The sequence below is a fragment of the Cyanistes caeruleus genome, chromosome 1 (genome assembly GCF_971803275.1).
Source record: "Cyanistes caeruleus chromosome 1, bCyaCae1.hap1.1, whole genome shotgun sequence".
Lineage (NCBI taxonomy): Eukaryota > Metazoa > Chordata > Aves > Passeriformes > Paridae > Cyanistes > Cyanistes caeruleus.
The window spans coordinates 68243625-68258582 of record NC_141701.1 but is presented as its reverse complement, the minus strand read 5'-3'; the positions used below and the strand labels follow the sequence as shown (position 1 = coordinate 68258582).

The window sequence follows — 14958 nt, the reverse complement described above, 5'->3', positions numbered from 1 at the left end:
AAACGAAACATCAAGAAGGGGAGAGAGAGGAGAATTGATTTTCTAGTGATAAACTCATGTGCATAAAATTTTGCCCATAATTATGAGAAAAGATGATGGATCAACTTCACTCTTCTCTGTTAGAAAGATTATATTCAATACTAACTCTGTACTTCACAAGGCACTTTTATGACAGTGGTTGGTCTCTGTATATCTTTCTACACAAAACAACAAAGAACTAAATAGTAGACTACAATAACCATCTTACAATATGACACTATAGTTCAGTTAAATAGCTTCATAATGTGCACAAGATTTTTCTGATTTTGGCTACTATTTTCCACAACAATAAAATGTGGAGTTAAGCACCTGTAGTTTAGATAATCATGACAATGTTACTCTCTTTGTACACTAAAGAAATGCTTAGTTTCTTAAGTTTCAAAGTAATTTCTCCTATGCTGAATTTAAACACATACAGAAATCTTAGTATGTTTGAACCCCAAGTCGTTTGCTTTACAAATGCTTTGAGGACACTTTGGTTAATTTATGGAAGATATATGTATATCTTCTTTGAAACTTTGAAAAATCCCTATGCCCCATCATTATGTATTGGGACATCCCTATGTCCCATTACTGGTCTAAAGAGGAACAGCACATAAACTATAATTGCTGAGGAAAAAAAAAAAAATAAAGCAACTTGTCCTGTCTCTAGTTGCCTGGGAGAAGAGACCAATTGCTCCTGGCTATAGCCTCCCTTCAGGCAGTCGTAGAGAGTGATAAGGGCTCCCCTGAGCCTTCTTTTCTCTATGTTAGACAAGTTCAACTCCCTCAGCCACTCTTCAGAGGATTTACCCTCTAGATACTACATCAGCTTTGTTACCCTCCACTGGACATGCTCCAGTACCTCAATGTTGTTCTTGAATTGAGTTGCCCAGAACTGAGCACAGTATTTTATGCATGGCCTCAACAGTGCTGAGTACACAGGGACAATCAGTTCCCTGCTGCTGCTGGCCAGGACAATATAAACCAGGTTACCCCTGGCCTTTTTGGCCAGGGCACACATGGTTCATGTTCAGTCAGCTGTTAACCAGGTCCCTCAGGTTCTCTTCCACTGGGCAGCTTTCCAGGCACTCTTCCCCAGCCTACAGCACTGCCTGGGGCTGCTGTGACACAAGGGCATTGATGTGGTTGAACCTCTGGCCTTTGGTCAGAGTTGATCCAGCCTGTCCAGATCCCTCTGCAGACCTTTCCTAACATCCAGCAGGTCAACACTCTCCCCAACTTGGTGTCAGTTGCAAATTTACAGAGGGCACAGTTTATCCCCATTCACATCACCAATAAAAATATTAAACAAGACTAGGCCCAAACACTGAGCTCCAGGGAACTGTAGTAAGTGGCTGGAAAACAACTGGATACAGCACCATTCATCATCATTCCCTGGGCCTGCCTATCCAACATGTTTTTAACCCAGTGAGAAGTGTCCCTGTGAAAGCTGTGGGCTGCCAGTTTTATTGGGAGAATGCCATGGAAGATATTATCAAAGGCTTTATTGAAGTCCTAGTAGACACATGCACAGCCTTTCCCTCATCCACCAGGTGCGTCACCCAGTCATAAAAGGAGATCAGGTTGGTCAGGCAGAGCTTCACTTCCTAAACATATGCTGGCTGGACCAGATCCCTGGCAATCCTGTATGTGCCATGTGATCACACTCAAGATGATCCCTTTCACAACCTTGCTGTACACCAAGGCCAGACTGACAGGATTGTACTTGTCCAGATCCTCCCTCTGTTCATTTTGATCTAAATCTCACTCCTGGACTTACAGTCAACACTGTTGCCACTGCTGCTTGTCCTGCATCACCTCAGTCTGTTCTGAAGGGATTGTAAATAGCTCTGTTGTCATAAAATAATTTCTTTAATTGGTAACTGTCAGCTAGGTAAGATTGAAAATTTACTGTAGAAAAATCACGTCTAAACATGAGTTACCCTTGAAACCTTAATCTCATTCATGAATATGCAGAAATTGTTTTATAATATTGCAACACATTGCAAAAAGTGCATCTCAACTACTGTGAAGGATGGTCTAGAACAACCTGTTTGACTTTGCATTGTGATGGAGTTAAGCTGCACATGCATGTTGTTTTCTGCCTGTAGGTATGCTGGTGCCACTCTTCTGTTCACCCTACACTGTCAGTGCCACATCCTCTTGAAGACTGATCCTTTATGGCTCTTGCTGGATAAGATGCATCTGCAATCACTTTTTAAACTATTTCAAAGAAAACATGCAAAGATCACCTTTTGGACTGTTTAAATTAGTCCATCTTGTTTTGCTCGAAATAGAGCAATCGCTTGAAAATTCTCAACAGGATAGAAATTTTTGAGATGGTGGCAGTTATAAACAACTGAGAAAGCAAAGGCAATGATACCCATTTCTCTGACTGAATTTCAAGAAATCAACATGTGTCTCCAGCTTCGGGCTATACAAAATACATAAATAAGTTGGTCTGTTACTAAGACTCTTGATTTCTCAAAAATCTTTGAGAATTTTAGAAACTAATAGATGTATTTAGCGAAGGCAGGTGTTCTGAGTGGACTTCGATTTGTCATTAAATCAAGGATGTGAAAACTATCCGGACCTACTATCCTATATAGACATAGAAAAATACTTTTAGGCAACACCTCCCGTCTGGACTTGATGAATAATGGATTCACAGATGATATTAGGAGGAAATAAAGCATTTTTGTGGAATGTAATAAAGGATTTGTTATCAAAAAAATCTCTGCCTCAGAACTCAAACTTTAGGGATAAAGTGAGAATTGGCAAAATTCAAATTGAGACAGATATTCTCACCTATAACGAGCAACCAAAGCTACAGTAAAAACAAGCGAGGAGCAGCTCTCCAAATAGTACTCAAACCTTAATGAATTCTCCTTAGGCTTCAACACAAATGATGATGCCGAACACAGCAGCAAATGTGCAGTGACAAATGACAAAAATAAAATTACAAGGTGGAAAAATTGTGGAAGCAGAACTCAGATAATTAGCTTCTGAAATCATGGTAAATTTTATAATCCTGACTCACAATAATGGTAAGAAATCTGGTACATGAAATCTAGTTTACAAACATTTTAACAAATCACACAGAGATGAAAGGGGACATGTATTTCTATTCAGGAGCTGTGATGGAAATAAAAAAGCAGAGGTGTCAAAGGAAAACAGATGATATATTTCAATAACTTTTCCAAAGCTAATAAATACTGGGATCCCCTGTACATCAGAGGATTTTTTGACTCACAAATTTTGTGAGTTAAAGTAACAAGCTACAGAAGTACCACTGTTTCCATGCCCTACTTTTTTTTCTCTCCTAAAGACCTGCTTTGTTTATATCTCAGTGAAGAGCTCATGGGCTAGACAGACTTTTGATGACACTTTCTACAAGTCTTCTTTTGTTGTTGGAAAGTAAGGAAAAGTCTTTACAAAGATGCATTGGAATAGATTAGCTATCTATTTTTCCCTGGTGAGATGACAGATTTCCTAGTTACAGGACTTAATTCACTTGGATTTCATAGCTCTTTCAGTATTGTAAAGTAAATGGAGATGTTAAGGAAAAAGTGAAGGGGAAAGAGCCATTGACAATATTCAGCTCATCTCTTGCAGGGACGTCTCATGCAGGGATAAAGAGTTCACCAAGGATGGGTCTGGAAGGTAACTTTATTTAATATGCCCACTAACAAACTTGGGACATACATAGGAGTAGGCCAGTGAAATTTGGTGACAGTTGTTGTGAGGTGCCTCAGGGAGGCAAAGAGTTTTAGGTAAGCATTGTTAACGTGAGAGGCATGGCTGTGAGCCAAGCTAGTGAATTTTGACCTCCTGCTTTGGGGGAGTGGCTGTGTGGGCCCTGGATGAAGTTGTTCCACCCCAAACCCATTGTGAAGGGTGGCCCAGGAGCTCTGATTTGGTTTGAGCCTCTGGGGTTTCTCCCTTGCTGTGTTCCTAGTGGTCCCTGACCCTGAACTTCACCCTGGTTCTGTCCCTCAAAACCCATCACCCTGCCTTTTTTCGGGGCTCTCTGTCTCTGAATGACAGTTTGTTCCCATGCTGAATAAATGTTTCATGAACAGAGGCCCACCTTGTTCTTGTCCCATGTTGGTTCTCAATAACTGTAGCTTCCCTGGACATGATCCTGCAGTTGTGACAGTGAGGTAGGAAGCTTTATTGATAGGGAGTAAGATTGGAATATTCTACAAGTAGCCTAACCTTGAGAACTGGAGCCACAGCTCTAGGAAGAAATGTAATAATACAGAAAGCAAGGCAGTTCACTTGAGAGCTAACATGAATTTATGCTTTGAACTGCAAGTTCATCAGTTGGGAATGACAGAGGATAAAGATATGGGTGCATCCAGCAATCACTAGCAGCTGCAGAAGGCAACTATGGATTTTGGAGGCCCTCAATCAGAGACAATAATTCCACTAGAAAAAGGTAAATATTAGCATCATCATGCCAGGCATTAGTAAGGCACTGCCTGGAAACACAGCTTTCAGTTCTCATCAAGCATACTCAAGAGAGATGAGCACAAGATGAAGCATACATGTAAAAGATGTCCCAAAATTTTCAGAGGAAGGAAGAAACTACTTCATAAGAAGAGAGGAAAAATGAATTTTTGGATATGATAACCCTCTGTATAAATATTATATTGAAATAAATGTGAAGAGAGAGATCAAATAACCCAAGGAAAATGTTGTTTAAATAGGAAATTATTCCTTACTATCATCACTGATGCCATATTCTAGATCTAATTTTCAACAACAACAAAACAACTCTGGGTAGTGAAAGGTAGAACTTAATATTTTATTAAGAAATTTTTAGGAGTCAGTTATTTGTGATGTCAAGAGCCTTCGTTCAGTTACTCTAGGAATCAGCTCCACAGTTGTATTTCTATGTCAGCAGATACGCTGGAGCTGGAATGAACAAACATATGAAGTGAGATTAGAATAGGATAATATTAACATCTGGAAACCTCAAACACTTTAATAGAGCCTGATTAAAACTTTCACAAAAAGCTTAACTGTCATTCCTTGGCTTAAATGGCTTAAATTGAACTGTTCTTTCCAAATTTATTGAAAACATAGATAGTCTCTAACTGGGTAATGGTAAGAAAATGCACAGGAAAGCAGTGAATGACCCTTCTCTGCTGATTTGCAGTGAGACAAGGCTAGAGACCAAGAAGTTAACTTCCACCAAGAATGTATTTTTGTTCACACTCCAATAACACAGTAAATTTCAAGTCCTTCTCCCACAAGAACTGTGAAATGACACAGACATTGTCCCAAGAGCTCAACACACATTTTCATAGGATGAGAAAATTCATTAAAAAAAATGTATATAAATCATGAGCAGAAAAAGTGTGCATAAACATGTTGTGTAAATTATTTCCTAGAAATAAGTTTTACTGATGTAAGCACAGTGCAATAAAGTATCATTTAACTGATGAATAAGTACTGTATACTACTAGTGGTTTCAGTACTAAATTTTCTCTTTACCACAAACTACCAAGGTCATGCAATTAAAAAGGGGCAGACTCAGCTGCAATGCCATATTAATACTTACAGCATTTTAATAGATGGTAAATCTGTTTTCTTGTTTGAACTAGACCTTTAAACAAGGACTCTTTATTGTTGTTTATTCCAAGGAACTGAGAAGAATGACAGAATTGTTACCTATTCACAAGGCTTTAACATAATAATTTAGCGCAATATCATTAGATAATAGATTTACATTCACAAGTATTTTGTGTTGCCTTATTCATACGTTATTAAGGTTAGCAGTAAATGTGAGTCAGAAAGCAAATATTTGACTCAAGGAAGATAACTACCACTACAGCTTCACATCAGTTGACAGACTCACACCAACTGAAGAACTTTTATTTTCCAAAGTACAGGTGCAAGTTTCTTCATCCCAGTCACTAGGGCTGCATATTTGTACAAGTGAATGTTCTTTGGACCACAGCTGCCATCGAGGATTTCTTATATTATTGCATAGGAGATCCAGCACTTTAAAGCATTACGTTATAAAACCCTTCAGGGAAGTTTTAGGCATGCTAAAAAATTTAATGAATGCCTACATCATTTTTCACAAAAATCACAGTTCCTAGTTTCCTATTGAAAAAAAGAGGAAAAGAGAACCAATGTAGGACCACATTCCTTTGAGACCATATGTCTCAAGTATCAATTTTTAAAGCAACTTAAATTTCAAAGTTCATTTTAAAAGTACAGATAAATAAGATGTTTATGAATTTAGGGAGGATGAAAGGGGGAATTTATTTATTTATTTATTTATTTTCCAACTCAATTAAAAATTTCCAAATCAGGAAAGTGTTCCAGGATTTTTCTTCAAGCCCTGTGCTTAGTGATATTTTTTTGTTTTCATTATTGAAGAAGTAATGCATAATTTTCAAAGACCAGTGACAAGATCTCAAGTGTTTCCCTGTTTCACCTAAACCACCCAGACACAAACCTACAGATGTCCTGTACTGTTTTCTTTGGGATGCTTTGGATGGTAAAAAGTTGGAGCAGAAATCAACTGCAGATGAAAATTTCAATATAATGAATTGTCAAGCTGTACAAGCCTCTGTTCATGACTTGGAAACCTGGGCAAAATAAAGGGTCTGTGGTAAAAATCTGACATATGAAAGACTGAGCTGCTTGAAAGGTACCAGAGATGGCATTCCAAAGACATTACCATATTTGAGAATGTTAACTCCTAGTCTTAAAATGTCAGTAAGGTCCAACCTACAGGGACCACAACTTTGCTGCTGTTGGCAATTTGAATGAAAGTGAGCAATACATTGAAGACTCCAGATAGATATAGGAAGGTAAATCAGACTCACCCTGACCTCTCTGAAGTTACTGACAAAAGACCTTCTTTTACTATTGAAATCAATGGATATTTTTGGCATTGATTGCAGTAGGAACATGATTGAGCCCAAAGGTGCTAATTAGTGCTTATTGGGATAATAGTTTTGATGTGGACACAAAAGCAGCCTTTCTACTTTGCAATGCTAATGAATCTGAAAAGCAAGAAGAGTGCAATAGGGATAAACCTCAAATAATGTCACTCGAATGAGACTGTCTGTTGTGAATGCATCCTTTTAATTTTATTTTTATTTCTGGTTTGTGACAACTGTATTCTGAACTTTGTTTAAGTGTGCTAGCAAAGGGCTACAATATACTGATCCTTTCTACAGACAGCTGCAGTATCATGTCTCCTGAGAAATGGTGACAAAGAACATTATGCCATATGAATGTGAGAGTTAATGAAGATAACTCATTTGGGCTTCCTTAAATACAACAGAAAGCTCTAACATCTGTAGTATCATGTGCCAGCTATCAACTGAAACTCCAGGTTTAACCCCAGGCTATAGGAAATGTGGCAACACAGAAACATTTTCAATTTTAATTTTAGTGCCAGTGTCTTTCAGTGCCAGATTTGTGTGTTTTTCAACTCACAATCTCACTTCAGCTGCTCCATGACAGCCTATTCTGCTTCTCAATATCTTCTATCTCTTTTCTTGGCCAGCATCACACTGGCACAAAATAAATAAAATGGGAAAGGAGAAAAGAATGGATATTCATGTTTCCTATAGTCATTAATACTGGTGTGACACAAAATAATACATAGGTATATGGTAAAACACTGGGACCCAAATATGTTCTTTTTTAGTCCTGTTTAAGACAGAGAGCACCATGAAGCAGCATGAAGCTTGTATTTCATGTGGTTGCAGACTAACAACATACCAGGCGCAGGCTGTGTAAGAGTTTTGTCATCAAAATCACATTAGGGATAAAGTGTGAAAGAAGCAAATGCAGACTAATGGAGAAACAGAAATTCATCAATAATTACATGCTTAGTATTCTTATCTGTGGAGTGCTGGAAGTACCCATAGGAAACTTCAGAGATGAGGTGAAAGGGTCTGTATTCCTTTCCATCAGCATCTAGGGACCCAGTCAGGTGTGGAAGATGAGGCAGCCCCACTGAGACAGTGGTTTTCTATACTCCACAGGGAGATGAAACTGGTGTATCTATTCCAGCTATTGGCAACATGAAAACAAAAAGGTATTTTTTTTAGCTTTCACAATTGTATTTTTAACAGTGGGGTCTCATGTTCTTGATGATATGCAGGACTACATTCAAGCCTCAGTTATGCCCTTGTAACACCACTGAATTCAAATAGTATCTCAGGAAAGAGTCTAGACCAACATGTCTTTATCAAACACAATCTAACTGAGACCTCTATTTCTAAATGGATTTTTTAGTTAGTAAAGTAAAATAAATGTCCAGTAAATTTCTCAGAAAGTAATTCCCTTTGAAGAGTAAAATAAATATTTATAAGATTAAACAATCAGCACTAGCAAGAAAAGCAGCAGGTATAATCAGAGATGTGCTGAAGAAGATAAAACCATATATTTGGTCTTGTTTTTAAAACAGTCTGTGTCAGTCAATGTATCAATGTGCTGTTCCGTTATCTCAACAACTTGGTACTGCATCTTTGCTACTACTATTTTGCCCTTAGGTATTTGCTTATACAAAATATAAGTGAACTGACTATAAGAGAGCTGAACTATAATTAGCAAGTCTATTTTAGAAATATGGGAAGCTGAGAGATTTGCCAGGTCTCTAGTTTTTTTTTCTGTACAGTGATAAGAGCTCTTTCTGGGAGCCTTAGTTGATATAACACTGAAAAGTATATGCTTTTTTTTCTCTCTGCATTAGGAAAGACATTATTTTTAGTTATTTGTGGTATTTAAAATGTTTATCTCAAGTTTAAGAACAGGCCATTATTTAATTCCTACTACTTACTAATTTTACTATTTCAGTGATGACTATTAAATGATTGAGAAGGTTCTAGGCAAGTAAATGTTATCAGAAACACTGTCCTGTGCTGCTTGAATTTTCATTTAGAATCACTTAGCTTCCTCTAATGCTGCGTAGTGCCTTTTGCTCTCTAAGTGCCTTATTCTCCCACTGAAGATTTTAGGATTAAGAAATGCACTTCCTATTAGTATTACTGGAACCTGTATGTTTAAATCTTCCTAGAAATCAATACAAGAAAAAAAACAAAAAAAACATAGTAATTAATCTATGTTTCTAGAATACCAGCACTCCAAATATTAATTAAATTTCGAGGCTTGTGAAAAACATGCAACTCATCAAGTAAAACATCCAGTTTAATACTGGAGGAGCCTGGGTTGCAGATTTCCTGTTAATGTCAGAGGAATGTGGGGCCCTTCCTGGTGGAAAATGTTTAAAGACTTCCAGTAGAAATCCCTGAGTTAAGAGAATAATTCCTCTGATAAGGAAAATGTAAAGTCTGTATTTGTTTGGTAAGGGCTGGATCTTTAGATCTCTTCTCTAAAATTTGAATAGTTTCATTCACACATACATACAAAGAATATCAGGAATAAATCAGAGTACCTTTCTGGTGTGAAAAGAAGACAACATAAAGAGCAGATAGGTAACAGGTAAATATTAATAAATAAATAATAATAAATAATAATGCAAACAACAAAGCAAAAGGATCCCCTGTGACTCCTCAAAAGCAGCACAGTTTGGATCAGCAGCAAATTCTAAGAATATTGTAGCAGGCTACTTATGGACTGGAGATTCTCAGCCAGTTGTACACAGGGATTCCAAGGTGCTGTGATTCAAAAAGCCCTCTTATACTCTCAGGATAGGCATCCACATGTGGAAGCCAAACATAAGATGAGCTCAAATAGCTCAAGTTGACAGTTCTTGTAAAATTCTGCAAGAATGATGGGTCTTGTTTTCCCCTTCTTCTCCCAAGACATGGTGCCTGCTGCAGAGGGTAGAGCAGAGCATATATATGGAAAATACCCTCCAGGTAACAAAAATCTACCTCAGCTAAGAAAATTCTTCTCTTACAGCTCTTGTCCACATGAAGAATCTTAATTAATTCAACTGACCTACCTATGTGAATAACTTTGTGAGTTGCCAATGAAGACTAAGCAACTTAAGACTTTAATTTGCCACATACCTGATCAATAGCCACTAGGTTACCTTGATCATCTCACTAATTAAGCAAGTTACTTTTGCTAGCAAAACAGTCTATCTGGAAAAAATGCAGCGTGTTAACGCTGGAATACTGCAGACCCTTTTCCTCCCTCCCTCCCTCCCTCCCTCCCTCCCGCACTTCCTTCCGCACTTCCTTCCGCACTTCCGCACTTCCGCACTTCCTTCCGCACTTCCTTCCGCACTTCCGCACTTCTGCACTTCCGCACTTCCGCACTTCACTTCACTTCCGCACTTCCGCACTTCCGCACTTCCGCACTTCCGCACTTCCGCACTTCACTTCCGCACTTCCTTCTGCACTTTTTTCTCTTATTCTCTGTGTTAAGTTGTGCTTTTATTAAGTTCAGAGCTCACTTACATTAAGGCAAATTGATCTTTTGAATTTTAAAGGCATTTTCTATCAATGCATTAAGCACTGGCTGTATATTTGGTGCTGTTAACTGGATTCTGTCACTGAAGCAAAGAGAAAAGCCATGTACTTAAATTACTTCATCACCAGTTCACAAGTTTATAATCTGACATGCCTATTCAGTGAAGTGCTCTGCTCATTTATGAATTAATGTATTCATAATCTGATATAACAGATGTACCACCATACCCAAGGGTAGCAGAACAACCATTTCACACCTTGCTGTACCTTAATTTTTTCTCATTTGCATTTATTTCTAAGAATATTATTTTACCAATGTCAAATCACCATGTGATACATGGTTTCTTCCTTACTAATAAAATAATCATAAGGTTGTTATTTTTTGTTTTAATAATGATTTTCATTGTTCTAATGGCAAATGTGGGGTTTATGGGTAATTTTATTGTGTATTAACTTATATTAAATAAGACAAATTTAACCTAACTTTTCCCTTATAAAGAAATTGTTGTGAGATCAATAAAATCTACCTTAAATGAAATGTTTTTCTGTAAAGAGAAAAACATAGCATTTAAATAAAATTGTGACAATGACAAGCAGGTGACTAAAAAAGGTTGTTAAAATTGGAATTTGTGCTAAGATAGTCATTTAAGATATATCCAATAAATCACTTTCTAGCACTTTCTCTCTCTTGGTCAAAAAGTTACCTGAAACAGATTCAAGAACATAAATTTAAGACTTCTAAGTTGAGCTAGGTGAAACTTGCTTAAATGTTTGTTACATTTATTTCCTAGATGAAATTAAAATTCTTCCATGTCTTACATAACAAAACTGTTTTAATTCCAAGTCCCTCTTAGGAACTAGGTTTTCTTTCTTTCACTTTGCTAAGTAAAAATGTCAGTTGTTTGAGCCAGATTTACTCTGTGAAGCATAAATTGAAGGGAAACATTTGGTTCCTCACTTCCACCTGCTGCTACTGCTGGCAGCCTGGGTATAATCCATTTCCCAAAATGATCAAGTGTGAAACTAGCTCATTTTTTCACCCACACTGTACCTATTGGAAAGCTGCTCTAACATGTTTTTATGAGGATTGAAACCCCCTAATATTCATCATAAATACTTTCATGGGCAGTTTCCCATTGGTCATTTTGACAACATTATCTTTTGCCCAAACATCTGGTCTGTCTTAACACAGTGCATCCCCTTGCTTTCAGTCCATAGCATAAGACCTTGCTTGCCATTTGCCTTCTTGAAATCCAATCTGTTTTTTTCTGAGGATACTGCTTCTCAAATTCCTTTTCTTTCTCTATGGTATTCCAGTCTCTCTTACCAAGCTCTTCAACATATTTGACTCTCTTTATCACAGGTCATTAAATAGTAGCTAACTAAATTCAGAAGTGTCTGGTTTGTTAAGTTTATAATCAGAAATATCCTAACACTAATTCATTCTCAGGAAATGCAGCAGAGTAGATATCCACCTGGAATCTTTGATAGACATATAGACAATTCCACAGCAGAGGTGTTTTACCACTTTTCTGTTCAAAAATTATAGATATATGAAATATTTTCCCCAAAGCTCAATCCTTTTAGAATTTTTCATTTGATGAAGAATAGCTTATCTGATTGAGGAATCACTTGAGGTTTTGCCTAGGATTGTCAGGAAAGGAACATAGTTTTTAAGGTCATCCATCTTACATACACAGCCCCCACATATCTGGTGAGTGAATGTTTTATTTATCAAGATACTGGGGAAATATTTTGTGTTTAGATTTCCCCTTCACACCCTCAAAATAATTGAAAGATTTAAGGCAGGGTCTACACACAGTGTTTGTTAGTTTAATGGCTTCTTTTGATACCATATGTCAATAAAAACTCACCTTTGCTGTTTCATACTCTTGTGATGTATTGAAGGAGTCAGTCTTACGTACGTGTTTTGCTAAACTGAATACAGCCCTGGATGATACTTGAATGCAGAGTCAACAGTGAAGTTGTAATAGAAGTATGAATTGCCATTTCCTTTGGATAAGGGATGCAGGGAAAACATGCTGCAAAGGCTTGTTAGAAGACCATCAAGGAGAAAGTGAGAAAAATGTCGGAAGCAACCGGACAGCTCATTCCCTGGCTGGGAATGGATGTCTTGTATTAATATGCAGAGCTCCTATGGAAGAAACTATAAAAGGGGTTGGAACCATTAATTTGGGCTGTGGTGTTGATAATAAGATAAACACAATTTTTAAATACAATATTATATATCATGTGGTCAGCTCAGATTTCTGAAAACAACTGTTTTGTTTGCAGAACACTATTTTCAGCCAAAATGGCACTACATTCCATGGCCTATTAAAAATGACACAATTTCATATTTTCCAAATTATTTGAAGAAATTTAAGATTGATTTAGCTTGTGATTTGGGGCATTGCTTGTTTGTTCGTGAAGACAACTTTCTGTCTTCAGCCTCAGCATTTCTCTACAATGGTTGGAAAGGGAAACCAAGATGGTGACATAGATTCCACTAAGAAAATGACAAGCTCTTTAACCACCTCTGTTTATTGATTAGGATTCTGAAAGGCTGATTAAAATACTATGTATGTGTTAATGAGACAGCTACAGAGAATATTTTGGGATAAAGACTTTTTCTAGTTTAAAGGTTGATGATAGAAGCAAAAGATAGAACTGCAATGCTGGATCTTAATAATGTGGGTACTATGTCTCACATTATGATTTCAGCTGTACATTTTTTTAGTGCTGGTAAATCAGAGACTCAAATAGTTTCTAAACAGGCATTTTATGGTAAATCACTGGATGATCAGTTTTGTATTATTTTGGAAAAACTTAAACGTATCTTTTTCCTTCTTTGCAAATATCTTGGTTCCACCAGATGATAATCCACTGAAACTACTTCCTGTTCATGCCTACATTGAAAACGATGATGTGCTGACAAATTACTTTTGTGAGATTCAAAAACACCTTGTTGCAGTTTAGAATTTGTTAATAGTGTGGAAACCACTAGAAATTTTCACCTAACAAAGGCCTTCTATTCCCACAGTTAAATATTTTTCTGTTCTAACTCAGAATACTAAAAGATGCAGAGCCAAGACTGCTTGAAAAGAGACATTTTGGTATCTGGTATCTAAATCATAGAATAACTGATATTTCAGAACAGAGGACAGAGATTTCACCTGTACTCCCCTCCTTTTGATTTTATCCCACAGATAGCAAAATTTCCCAAGAAATCTCAGTGCACAATGAGAAGAGAAAAGGCCAAAACTGTGATCAATTTTTTTTAAAGTATTGCTTGATATTTGCCAAGAAGAACATGAGTTAGGATGAGTGGTTCAAATCACCTGTGATTAAAGATCAGCTATACAATTGTAATAAGAGAAAAAATTAAGAAAAGAAAAAAGGAAGGTAAAGAAGGAGAAGGAGAAGGAGAACGAGAACGAGAACGAGAAGGAGAACGAGAAGGAAAAGGAAAAGGAAAAATGTTTTTAACAGATTGAATGCTGTGAAGTGAAAAATTATGTAATTCTTGTTTAACCTTTTGGCATGAATGGAGACTTTTTCTGTGTGTAAAATGGACAAGCTCATAATACTGACTGCAAAAACAGTCATAAGAATAAGAAATGAGTTACAGTTCACAGCAGCAAAAAGCTGAATGAGTGAATGATGAGAAATGCTCAGACTCCAAGAAAGCTTTGCTAGCTACTGCGTGGGATTAGAGAACTTTAATCACATCTATATTGGATAACACTCTTGAGACTAATCATTATTCGACACTGTCAGCAAAATCCAGTCAGATTTGGCAAGGGTAAAACTCCAACATGAAGTGTGAACAATGTGGTATATGCCAAATGAACATTGACAGAAATGCATCAGCATTAGGAAATACACAGTGTTGAAAGAGACAATGGTAAACAGAACAAATAAAATTTTTTCAGGGCAATGCCATTCTCATGGTCTTATGACAATTCTGTGCATGATATTTTGTCGCTAATTTGGGCGGATAACTTTTTTCAGGCATATGTTGTAGAGCTACCTGTACTTGAAAAGATGGAGGGACAAAAAGATGTGTCTCATAACAGAAATATCAACTATCTGATGTTAGAACCCCACATGGGGAAGTAACAGGTATTAAATACAGACTTATATGTTATATATTTGTTTCTCAGTCAGATCCATAATATAATTGTTTTTTATTTGGTCACCAAAACAGTGAATTGTATCCACACACTAAGTGAAACTGTTTGAGAAATATAATGCATGTTGTTAAATCAAGACACTACTGGGGAACCATTGTAGATATCGGGTAAATGCTGAGAATAGATAAATACCTCAAACCAAAATGCATATTGCACAGTGTTTGTGCTCATTCGCTTAAGAAAGGAAAATAATGAAACAGCTAAAAGATAAGCTGAGAAAGTCTACATGAATGTCAAAGAGATTAAAGATTTAATTTTGACCATTTGGTCTACATCAAATGGGCCTACTGAGCTCATTACAAGATAAAGAATGAGCTCTTTTT

At 36.9% G+C, this 14958-nt stretch overlaps 1 long non-coding RNA gene across 1 annotated transcript; it reads right to left on the bottom strand.

Moving 5' to 3' along the window:
• Nucleotides 1–4857: 4857 nt before the first annotated feature.
• Nucleotides 4858–10142, bottom strand: LOC111925373 (uncharacterized). Its single transcript, XR_002862210.2, has 3 exons — nucleotides 10035–10142; nucleotides 7883–8070; nucleotides 4858–4941 (listed from the first exon to the last, which is right to left on the bottom strand). It is a non-coding gene; the product is annotated as an uncharacterized LOC111925373 (long non-coding RNA).
• Nucleotides 10143–14958: the final 4816 nt, after the last annotated feature.